The 13,186-nt window shown below is 31.5% G+C and overlaps 1 protein-coding gene across 1 annotated transcript in view; it reads left to right on the forward strand.

Annotated features, from left to right (window-relative positions):
- Positions 1-13,186, forward strand: part of LOC142235947 (uncharacterized) — an 874,494-nt gene that overhangs the window by 84,110 nt on the left and 777,198 nt on the right. The gene's annotated exons all lie outside the window — the stretch shown is intronic.

Consider the following 13,186-nt stretch of genomic DNA (forward strand, 5'->3'; position numbering starts at 1 on the left):
TGATTTGGCGCCAATGTTTTCTTTTCTTTACTTTTAGTTAATTTTTATACCCTCCACCATAGGATGGGGGGTATATTAACTTTGTTATTCCGTTTGTAACACATCGAAATATTGCTCTAAGACCCCATATATTCTGGGTCGTGGTGAACTTCTGAGTCGATCTGAGCATGTCCGTCCGTCCGTCTTTTGAAATCACGCTAACTTCCGAACGAAACAAGCTATCGACTTGAAACTTGGCACAAGTAGTTGTTATTGATGTAGGTCGGATGGTATTGCAACTGGGCCATATCGGTTCATATTTACGTATAGCCCCCATATAAACGGACCCCCAAATTTGGCTTGCGATAACTCTAAGAGAAGCATATTTCATCCGATTTAGCTGAAATTTGCTACATGGTGTTAGTATATGGTCTCTAATAAACATGCAAAAAATGGTCCATATCGGTCCATAATTATACGTAGCCCCCATTTAAACCGACCCCCCATATTTGGCTTGCGGATCCTCTAAGAGAAGCAAATTTCATCCGATGCGGCTGAAATTTGCAACGTGGTGTTAGTATATGGTCTCTAACAACCATGCAAAAATTGGTCCACATCGGTCCACAATTATATATAGCCCCCATATAAACCGATCCCCAGATTTGACCTCCGGAGCCTCTTGGTGGAGCAAAATTCATCCGATCCGGATGAAATTTGCAACGTGGTGTTAGTATATGATCTTTAACAACCATGCAAAAATTGGTCCATATCGGTTCATAGTTATATATAGCCCCCATATAAACCGATCCCCAGATTTGACCTCCGGAGCCTCGTGGAGGAGCAAAATTTATCCGATCCGGTTGAAATTTGGTACGTGGTGTAAGTAAAGGGTTTATAACAACCATGCAAAAATTGGTCGATATCGGTCCATAATTATATATAGCCCCCATATAAACCGATCCCCAGATTTGAACTCCGGAGCCTCTTGGAGGAGCAAAATTCATCCGATCCGGTTGAAATTTGGTACGTGGAGTTAGTATATGGTCTCTAACAACCACGCATCAATTGGTCCATATCGGTCCATTATTATATATATAGCCCTCAATTAAATCGATCCCCAGATTTGACCTCCTGAACCTCTTGGAGGAGCAAAATTCATCCCATTCGGTTGAAATTTGGTACATAGCACTAGTATATGGCCGCTAACAGCCATGCAACAATTGGTCCATATCGGTTTATAGTTATATATAGCTGATCGTCAATCACACAAAAATTGGTCCAATTTTGTCAAAATTTTATTTCTATAGAAAATTTTGTCAAAATTTTATTTCTATAGAAAATGTTGTCAAACTGAATTATATACGTATTTAATCGGCTTTCTATACCTTTCACCACTACTGTGGTACAGGGTATAATAAGTTTGTGCATTTGTATGTAACGCCAAGAAGTAAAAGTCTGCGACCCATCGTTTAGTATACCGATCGGTTTAGAATTAAATTCTGAGTTGATTAAGCGATGTCTGTCTGTCTGTCTGTCTGTACGTCTGTCTGTCTGTTGATGTATTTTTGTGTGCAAAGTACAGCTCGCAGTTTTAGTCCGATTGTCCTAAAATTTGGTATAGGGTCCTGTTTCGGCTCAAAGACGATCCCTGTTGGAAAAATCGGTTCAGATTTAGATATAGCTGCTATATATATTTTTCACCGATCTGGTCATAATTGGCATGTATATCAACCGATCTTCCTCAAACTCCGTACATCCGAATATTTTAGGGGTCTCGAAAAACTTGCAAAATATCAGCCAAATCGGTTCAGATTTAGATATAGCTCCCATATATAGCTTTCGTCCGATTTACACTCATTTGCCCACAGAGGCCAATTGTTTGCTCCGATTTAGTTGAAATTTTGCATAGGGAGTAGAATTAGCATAGTAACTATACGTGCCAAATTTGGTTGAAATCGGTTCAGATTTGGATATATCTCCCATATATAGCTTTCGCCCGATTTACACTAATATGACCACTGAGGCCAATTTTTACCTCCGATTTAGTTGAAATTTTGCACAGAGAGTAGAATTAGCATTGTTGCTATGTGTGCCAAATTTGGTTGAAATCGGTTCAGATTTAGATATAGCTCCCATATATAGCTTTCGCCCGATTTACACTCATATGACCACAGAGGCCAATTTTTAACTCAGATTTAGTTGAAATTTTGCACAGAGAGTAGAATTAGCATTGTTGCTATGTGTGCCAAATTTGGTTGAAATCGGTTCAGATTTAGATATAGCTCCCATATATATGTTTTTCTGATTTCGACAAAAATGGTCAAAATACCAACATTTTCCTTGTAAAATCGCCACTGCTTAGTCCAAAAGTTCTAAAAATGACTCTAATTTTCCTAAACTTCTAATACATATATATCGAGCCATAAATCATAAATAAACTTTTGCGAAGTTTCCCTAAAATTGCTTCAGATTTAAATGTTTCCCATATTTATACCCTTCACCATTACTGTAGTACAGGGTATAATAAGTTAGTGCATATGTTTGTAACACCCAGAAGGAGACGAGATAGACACATGGTGTCTTTGGCAATAATGCTCAGGGTGGGTTCCTGAGTCGATATAACCATGTCCGTCTGTCCGTCCGTCCGTCTGTCTGTGAACACATTTTTGTGATCAAAGTCTAGGTCGCAGTTTAAGTCCAATCGCCTTCAAATTTGGCACATGTTCCTAATTTGGGTCAGAATAGAACCCTATTGATTTTGGAAAAAATCGGTTCAGATTTAGATATAGCTCCCATATATATCTTTCGCTCGATATGCACTAATATGGACCCAGCAGCCAGAGTTTTATACCGATTTGCTTGAAATTTCGTACAAACATAACACTTAGGCGTATAGTCAAGTGTGCAAAATTTGATTGAAATCGGTTCAGATTTAGGTATAGCTCCCATATATATATTTCGCCCGATATGGACTAATATGGTCCTAGAAGCCAGAGTTTTGGCCCAATTTGTTTGAAATGTTGCACTAGGAGTACAATTAGTAGTGCAGTTAAGTATGCAAAATTTGATTGAAATCGGTTCAGATTTAGATATAGCTCCCATATATATCTTTCGCCCGATATGGACTAATATGGTTCTAATAGGCAGAGTTTTGGCCCAATTTGGTTGTAATTTTGCACAGGGAGTAGATTTAGCATTGTAGCTATGCGTGCCAAATTTGAATGAAATCGGTTCAGATTTATATATAGCGCCCATATATAGTTTTCGCCCGATTTACACTCAAATGACCACAGAGGCTAATTTTTTGCTCCGATTTAGTTGAAATTTTGCACAGGGAGTAGAATTAGCATTGTTGCTATGCGTGCCAAATTTGGTTGAAATCGGTTCAGATTTAGATATAGCTCCCATATATATGTTTTTCTGATTTCGACAAAAATGGTCAAAATATCAACATTTTCCTTGTAAAATCGCCACTGCTTAGTCGAAAAGTTGTAAAAATGACTCTACTTTTCCTAAACTTCTGATGCATATATATCGAGCGATAAATCATAAATAAACTTTTGCGAAGTTTTCTTAAAATTGCTCCAGATTTAAATGTTTCCCATATTTATACCCTTCACCACTACTGTGGTACAGGGTATAATAAGTTTGTGCATTTGTATGTAACGCCAAGAAGGAGTAATCATAGACCAACCTTTTAGTATACGGATCGGCTTAGAATTAAATTCTGAGTCGATTTAGCGATGTCCGTCTGTCTGTCTGTCCGTCTGTCTGTCCGTCTGTCTGTCCGTCTGTCTGTCTGTCTGTCTGTCTGTCTGTTGATGTATTTTTGTGTGCAAAGTACAGCTCGCAGTTTTAGTCCGATTGTCCTAAAATTTGGTATAGGGTTCTGTTTCGGCTCAAAGACGATCCCTATTGATTTTGGAAAAAATCGGTTCAGATTTAGATATAGCTGCCATATATATTTTTCGCCGATCTGGTCATAATTGACGTGTATATCAACCGATCTTCCTCAAATTCCGTACATCCGAATATTTTATGGGTCTCGAAAAACTTGCAAAATACCAGCCAAATCGGTTCAGATTTAGATATAGCTCTCATATATAGCTTTTGCCCGATTTACACTCATTTGCCCAAAGAGGCCAATTTTTAACTCCGATTTGGTTGAAATTTTGCACAGGGAGTAGATTTAGCATTGTAACTATGCGTGCCAAATTTGGTTGACATCGGTTCAGATTTGGATATATCTCCCATATATAGCTTTCGCCCGATTTACACTCATATGACCACAGAGGCCAATTTTTAACTCCGATTTAGTTGAAATTTTGCACAGGGAGTAGAATTAGCATTGAAACTATGCGTGCCAAATTTGGTTGAAATCGGTTCAGATTTGGATATATCTCCCATATATAGCTTTCGCCCGATTTACACTCATATGACCACAGAGGCCAATCTTTTGCTCCGATTTAGTTGAAATTTTGCACAGGGAGTAGAATTAGCATTGTAGCTATGCGTGCCAAATTTGGTTGAAATCGGTTCAGATTTAGATATATCTCCCATATATAGCTTTCGCCCGATTTACACTCATATGACCACAGAGGCCAATTTTTAACTCCGATTTAGTTGAAATTTTGCACAGAGAGTATAATTAGCATTGTTGCTATGCGTGCCAAATTTGGTTGAAATCGGTTCAGATTTAGATATAGCTCCCATATATATGTTTTTCTGATTTCGACAAAAATGGTCAAAATACCAACAATTTCCTTGTAAAATCGCCACTGCTTAGTCGCAAAGTTGTAAAAATGACTCTAATTTTCCTAAACTTCTAATACATATATATCGAGCGATAAATCATAAATAAACTTTTGCAAAGTTTCCTTAAAATTGCTTCAGATTTAAATGTTTCCCATATTTTTTTACTAACATTGTGTTCCACCCTAGTGCATTAGCCGACTTAAATTTTGAGTCTATAGATTTTGTAGAAGTCTATCAAATTCTTCCAGATCGAGTGATATTTAAATGTATGTATTTGGGACAAACCTTTATATATAGCCCCAAACACATTTGACGGATGTGATATGGTATCGAAAATTTAGATCTACAAAGTGGTGCAGGGTATAATATAGTCGGCCCCGCCCGACTTTAGACTTTCCTTACTGGTTTTTTACTAACATTGTGTTCCACCCTAGTGCATTAGCCAACTTAAATTTTGATTCTATAGATTTTGTAAAAGTCTATCAAATTCTGTCCAAATCGAGTGATATTTAAATGTATGTATTTGGGACAAACCTTTATATATAGCCCCCAACACATTTGACGGATGTGATATGGTATCGAAAATTTAGATCTACAAAGTGCTGCAGGGTATAATATAGTCGGCCCCGCCCGACTTTAGACTTTCCTTACTTGTTTTTTGTTTAATATATACCCCGTATGGACTATGTTGTATATATTACGGTGTTAGGAAGTTTTAAGATACCTTGCCATCGGCAAGTGTTACCGCAAGGCAAGTAATTCGATTGTGGGTGACAGTCGTTAGTAGAAGTTTCTACGTAATCCATGGTGGAGGGTACATAATATTCGGCCTGGCCGAATATACTTGTTTCTTCTATGAGATGATGTAATTTCGTGAACTGCAGTTAAAAAGTACAACAGGGCATTAAAATTTCCTGGTTTTAACAACGCTTTGTGGGAATCTCAATATGTGGTGTAAAATGTAGTTCAATTTTCGTGCATGGTAGTTCATTCTTCCTATAAAATAGTTCACTTTTTTTATACCCTTCACCACTACTGTGGTACAGGGTATAATAAGTTTGTGCATTTGTATGTAACGCCAAGAAGGAGTAATCATAGACCAACCTTTTAGTATACGGATCGGCTTAGAATTAAATTCTGAGTCGATTTAGCGATGTCCGTCTGTCTGTCTGTCCGTCTGTCTGTCCGTCTGTCTGTCCGTCTGTCTGTCTGTCTGTCTGTCTGTCTGTTGATGTATTTTTGTGTGCAAAGTACAGCTCGCAGTTTTAGTCCGATTGTCCTAAAATTTGGTATAGGGTTCTGTTTCGGCTCAAAGACGATCCCTATTGATTTTGGAAAAAATCGGTTCAGATTTAGATATAGCTGCCATATATATTTTTCGCCGATCTGGTCATAATTGACGTGTATATCAACCGATCTTCCTCAAATTCCGTACATCCGAATATTTTATGGGTCTCGAAAAACTTGCAAAATACCAGCCAAATCGGTTCAGATTTAGATATAGCTCTCATATATAGCTTTTGCCCGATTTACACTCATTTGCCCAAAGAGGCCAATTTTTAACTCCGATTTGGTTGAAATTTTGCACAGGGAGTAGATTTAGCATTGTAACTATGCGTGCCAAATTTGGTTGACATCGGTTCAGATTTGGATATATCTCCCATATATAGCTTTCGCCCGATTTACACTCATATGACCACAGAGGCCAATTTTTAACTCCGATTTAGTTGAAATTTTGCACAGGGAGTAGAATTAGCATTGAAACTATGCGTGCCAAATTTGGTTGAAATCGGTTCAGATTTGGATATATCTCCCATATATAGCTTTCGCCCGATTTACACTCATATGACCACAGAGGCCAATCTTTTGCTCCGATTTAGTTGAAATTTTGCACAGGGAGTAGAATTAGCATTGTAGCTATGCGTGCCAAATTTGGTTGAAATCGGTTCAGATTTAGATATATCTCCCATATATAGCTTTCGCCCGATTTACACTCATATGACCACAGAGGCCAATTTTTAACTCCGATTTAGTTGAAATTTTGCACAGAGAGTATAATTAGCATTGTTGCTATGCGTGCCAAATTTGGTTGAAATCGGTTCAGATTTAGATATAGCTCCCATATATATGTTTTTCTGATTTCGACAAAAATGGTCAAAATACCAACAATTTCCTTGTAAAATCGCCACTGCTTAGTCGCAAAGTTGTAAAAATGACTCTAATTTTCCTAAACTTCTAATACATATATATCGAGCGATAAATCATAAATAAACTTTTGCAAAGTTTCCTTAAAATTGCTTCAGATTTAAATGTTTCCCATATTTTTTTACTAACATTGTGTTCCACCCTAGTGCATTAGCCGACTTAAATTTTGAGTCTATAGATTTTGTAGAAGTCTATCAAATTCTTCCAGATCGAGTGATATTTAAATGTATGTATTTGGGACAAACCTTTATATATAGCCCCAAACACATTTGACGGATGTGATATGGTATCGAAAATTTAGATCTACAAAGTGGTGCAGGGTATAATATAGTCGGCCCCGCCCGACTTTAGACTTTCCTTACTGGTTTAGTGTATAAAACAGTTTATTGTACTTTTCTGTGTAATATTAATCTACTCGTATAACACATTGTTAGAAATAGTTACTTTTCTATCTATTTAAACACTGACCAACAATTTCCTCTATGCCAATGGACAAATGCACAAAGCAATGAACAAATTACGGATGTGTAGTATATGAAATAAAATATCTTTAAAAAATGATAAAAGAACACAAACAACTAAGAGTATGATTATGATTTGCAACAAGTTTCCTTTCTTTCGCTTGCCTTGGTAAATAACTTTTTTTTTCTAACAATATAGAATTGTCCATGGGGTTTTCAGAGAGAAAAAAAGTGAAAAGAAAAAAAAAATAGAAAAAACAGAAACTACCACATAGCAGGAAAGAAAAATAGTTTTCATATTGGCATATTTAAAATGGCATGTTTAACAAAAAATTCTAAGAAAATAAAAAAAAACTCCAACAAAATTCATACTGTAGAATGATGAAAAAACGAAACGAAATGATGGAGAAGGGAGAACACAAAGAGGAATATACTCTAAAATTGGATAAAACGAGGAAATGTTCGTTTAAATAAAAATGAATTTTTTTAAGTATGCCAGCAATTCTAAAAGACATTGGAAGACATATGAAACAAATCTCTAAAAAAACATTTACAATGGAAGAACGAAGCATAACCAGAGACTCAATTCCAAAATCAAATATTTATTTTTGTAGAAAATTTTGTCAACATTTTATTTCTATAGAAACTTTGTCAAAATTTAATTTTTTAGGAACTTTGTCACAATTTTATTTCTATAGAAAATTGTTGTTTTTGTCTCCAAATCCCTGCCAAATTTATTTGGGCAAAGCCCTTTAGACTGCAAGATGGTTGGATGTACAGCTGTTTCGGAATTACCACATTCCTCATCAGCATCCTCCACTTGCAGTAAAACTATTTTATGAAAATGTTATTTCTATACAAAATTTTATTTCTATAGAATATTTTGTGAAAATTCTTTTACATATTTGTTGTTTTGATATCAGCTTTAAAATCATTGTGTTGACTAAACTACAAGAGTAGCTTAACCAACAGAAGAAAATAATGTTTGTCAAATTTATTTGGACTAAGCTCTGCAAGATGGTTGAATGGACGCAGGTTTCGGAATTACCACATTCCTCATCATGATGAGGAATGTTGTAATTCCGATGGTGGCAAAGGAAAAGAGATATGTTTGCATGAATATATTTCGGCATACGCCGGCTATCATATACCTTTTTTCGGAGGGTCCAAGTGTGGTTCTCTTTGGGTTTAGAGAACTGCCTGAATTTATTCTGATAATTTATTGATAGTTTTGCTGCAAGTAGAGGATGCTGATGAAGAATGTGATAATTCCGAAACGTGCGTCCATCCAACCATCTTGCAGTCTATAGGGCTTTGCCCAAATAAACTTGACAAATATTCTTTTCCTCTGTTGGTTACGCCACTCTTGTAGTTTAGTCAACAAAATGATTTTAAAGCTGAGATCAAAACAACAAATATGATTGAATTACAAACAATAAAAACAAAACACGAAAATTTTATTTCTATAAAATATTTGATCAAACTTTTATTTCTATAAAATATTTGATCAAATTTTTATTTCTATAAAATGTTTTATCAAAATTTTATTTCTGTAGAAAATTTTATCAAAATTGTATTTCTATAGCAAATTTTGTCAAAATTTTATTTTTATAGAAAATTTTGTCAAAATTGTATTTATATACAAAAATTTTGTCAATATTTTTTTATCTATAGAAAATTTTGTCAACATTTTAATTCTGCAGAAAATTTTGTCAAAATTTTATTTCTATCGAAAATTTTATTTCTATAAAATATTTTATCAAAATTGTATTTCTATAGAAAATTTTGTCAGAATTTTATTTCTATAGAAAATTATGTCAAAATTTTATTTCTATAGAAATTTTATTTCTATAGAAAATATAGTCAAATTTTTTTTCTATAGAAAATTTTGTCAAAATTTTATTTCTACAGAAAATTTTGTTAAAATCTTATTTCTATAGAAAAGTTTGTGAACATTTTATTTCTATAAAATATAAAAAAAAATTGTCAAAATTTTATTTCTATAGAAAATTTTGTCAAAATTTTAGTTCAATAGAAAATTTTGTGAATTTTTTTTTTCTATAAAATATTTTATCAAAATTTTATTTCTATAGAAAATTTTGTCAAAATTTTATTTCTATAGAAAATTTTGTCAAAATTTTATTTCTATAGAAAATTATGTCAAAATTTTATTTCTGTAGAAAATAGTGTCAAAATTTTATGTCTATAGAAAATTATGTCAAAATTTTATTTCTATAGAAAATTATGTCATAATTTTATTTCTACAGAAAATTATGACAAAATTTTATTTCTATAGAAAATTATGTCAAAATTTTATTTCTATAGAAAAGCTTGTGAAAATTGTATTTCTATAAAATATAAAAAATTTTTGTCAAAATTTTATTTCAATAGAAAATTTTGTCAAAATTTTAGTTCTATAGAAAATTTTGTGAAAATTTTATTTCTACAAAATATTTTATCAAAATTATATTTCTATAGAAAATTTTGTCAAAATTTTATTTCTATAGAAAATTTTATTTCTTTAGAAAATTTTGTCAAAATGTTATTTCTATAGAAAATTTTGTCAAAATTTTATTTCTGTAGAAAATTTTATTTCTATAGAAAAGTTTGTGAAATTTTTATTTCTATAAAATATAACAAAATTTTCTCAAAATTTTATTTCTATCAAAAATTTGGTCAACAATTTATTTCTATAGAAAATTTTGTCGAAATTATAGTTCAATAGAAAATGTTATGAAAATTTTATTTCTATAAAATAGTTTATCAAAATTTTATTTCTGTAGAAAATTATATTTCTGTAGAAAAGTTTGTGAAATTTTGATTTCTATAAAATATAAAAAAATGTTCTCAAAATTTTATTTCTATAGAAAATTTTGTCGAAATTTTAGTTCAGTAGAAAATTTTAAGAAAATTTTGTTGCTATAAAATAGTTTATCAAAATTTTATTTCTGTAGAAAAGTTTGTGAAATTTTTATTTCTATAAAATATAAAAAAATTTTCTCAAAATTTTATTTCTATAGAAAATTTAGCCAAAATTTTATTTCTATAGAAAATTATGACAAAATTTTATTTCTATAGAAAATTATGTCAAAATTTTATTTCTATAGAAAAGTTTGTGAAAATTTTGTTTCTATTAAATAGAAAAAATTTTTGTCAAAATTTTATTTCTATAGAAAATATTGTCAAAATTTTAGTTCTATAGAAAATTTTGTGAAAATTTTACTTCTATAAAATATTTTATCAAAATTATATTTCTATAGAAAATTTTGTCAAAATTTTATTTCTATAGAAAAGTTTGTGAAAATTTTATTTCTATTAAATATAAAAAAATTTTGTCAAAATTTTATTCTATAGAAAATTTTGTCGAAAATTTAGTTCTATAGAAAATTTTGTGAACATTTTACTTCTATAAAATATTTTATCAAAATTATATTTCTATAGAAAATTTTGTCAAAATTTTATTTCCATAGAAAATTATGTCAAAATTTTATTTCTATAGAAAATGTAGCCAAATTTTTTTTCTATAGAAAATTTTGTCAAAATTTTGTTTCTACAGAAAATTTTGTTAAAATTTTATTTCTATAGAAAAGTTTGTGAACATTTTATTTCTATAAAATATAAAAAAAAATGTCAAAATTTTATTTCTATAGAAAATTTTGTCAAAATTTTAGTTCTATAGAAAATTTTGTGAAAATTTTATTTCTATAAAATATTTTACCAAATTTTTTTTTCTATAGAAAACTTTGTCAAAATTTTATTTCTATAGAAAATTATGTCAAAATTTTATTTCTATAGAAAATTTTGTCTAAATTTTATTTCTACAGAAAATTTTGTTAATTTTTTTTATAGAAAATTTAGTCAAAATTTTATTTCTATAGAAAATTTTGTCAAAATTTTATTTCTATAGATAATTTTGTCAAAATTTTATTTCTATAGAAAATTGTGTCAAAATTTTATTCCTATAGAAAACTTTGTCAAAATTTTATTTCTACAGAAAATTTTGTTAAAATTTTATTTTTATAGAAAATTTTGTCATAATTTTATGTCTGTAGAAAATTTTATTTCTGTAGAAAATTTTGTCAAAATTTTATTTCTGTAGAAAATTTTGTCAAAATTTTAGTTCTATAAAAAATTGTCAAAATTTTATTTTTATAGACAATTTTGTCAAAATTTTATTTCAATAGAAAATTTTGTCAAAATTGTATTTCTATAGAAAATTTTGTTAAAATTTTATTTCTGTAGAAAATGTTCTCAAATTGTTATTTCTATCGAAAATTTTGTCAAAATTTTATTTCTATCGATAATTTTGTGAAAATTTTATTTTTATAAAATATTTTATCAAAATTTTATTTCTATAGAAAAGTTTGTGAAAATTTTATTTCTACAGAAAATTTTGTTAAAATTTTATTTCTATTGAAAATTTTGTCAAAATTTTATTTCTATTGACAATTTTGTCAAAATATTGACAATTTTGTCAAATAAATATATTTTAATTCTGTAGAAAATTTTGTCAAATTTTTATACCCTGCTCCACACTGTGGAACAGGGTATTATAAGTTAGTGCATATGTTTGCAACACCCAGAAGGAGACGAGATAGACACATGGTGTCTTTGGCAAAAATGCTCAGGGTGGGCTCCTGAGTCGATATAGCGATGTCCGTCTGTCCGTCTGTCCGTGAACACATTTTTGTAATCAAAGTCTAGGTCGCAGTTGTAGTCCAATCGACTTAAAATTTGGCACAAGTATGTGTTTTGGCTCAGAATAGATCCCTATTGATTTTGGAAGAAATCGGTTCAGATTTAGATATAGCTCCCATATATATATTTCGCCCGATATGGACTTATATGGCCCCAGAAGCCAGAGTTTTACCCTAATTTGCTTAAAATTTTGTACAAGAAGAACAATTAGTACTATAGTCAAGTGTGCCAAATTTTATCGAAATCGGTTCAGATTTAGATATAGCTCCCATATATATCTTTCGCCCGATATGGACTAATACGGTCCCAGAAGCCAGAGTTTTACCCCAATTTGGTTGAAATTTTGCACAGGGAGTAGAATTAGCATTGTAGCTATGCGTGCCAAATTTGGTTGAAATCGGTTCAGATTTAGATATAGCTCCCATATATAGCTTTCGCCCGATTTACACTCATAGGACCACAGTGACCAATTTTTTGCTCCGATTTAGTTGAAATTTTGCACAGGGAGTAGAATTAGCATTGTTGCTATGCGTGTCAAGTTTGGTTGAAATCGGTTCAGATTTAGATATAGCTCCCATATATAGCTTACGGCCGATTTACACTCATATGACCACAGAGGCCAATTTTTTGCTCCGATTTAGTTGAAATGTTGCACAGGGAGTAGAATTAGCTTTGTAGCTATGCGTGCAAAATTTGGTTGAAATCGGTTCAGATTTAGATATAGCTCCCATATATATGTTTTTCTGATTTCGACAAAAATGGTCAAAATACCAACATTTTCCTTGTAAAATCGCCACTGCTTAGTCGAAAAGTTGTAGAAATGACTCTAATTTTCCTAAACTTTAAATATCGAGCGATAAATCATAAATACATTTTTTTGAAGTTTCCTTAAAATTGCTTCAGATTTAAATGTTTCCCATATTTATACCCTTCACCACTACTGTGGTACAGGGTATAATAAGTTTGTGCATTTGTATGTAACGCCAAGAAGGAGTAATCATAGACCAACCTTTTAGTATACGGATCGGCTTAGAATTAAATTCTGAGTCGATTTAGCGATGTCCGTCTGTCTGTCTGTCCGTCTGTCT

This window comes from Haematobia irritans, chromosome 4, assembly GCF_050003625.1.
Source record: "Haematobia irritans isolate KBUSLIRL chromosome 4, ASM5000362v1, whole genome shotgun sequence".
Lineage (NCBI taxonomy): Eukaryota > Metazoa > Arthropoda > Insecta > Diptera > Muscidae > Haematobia > Haematobia irritans.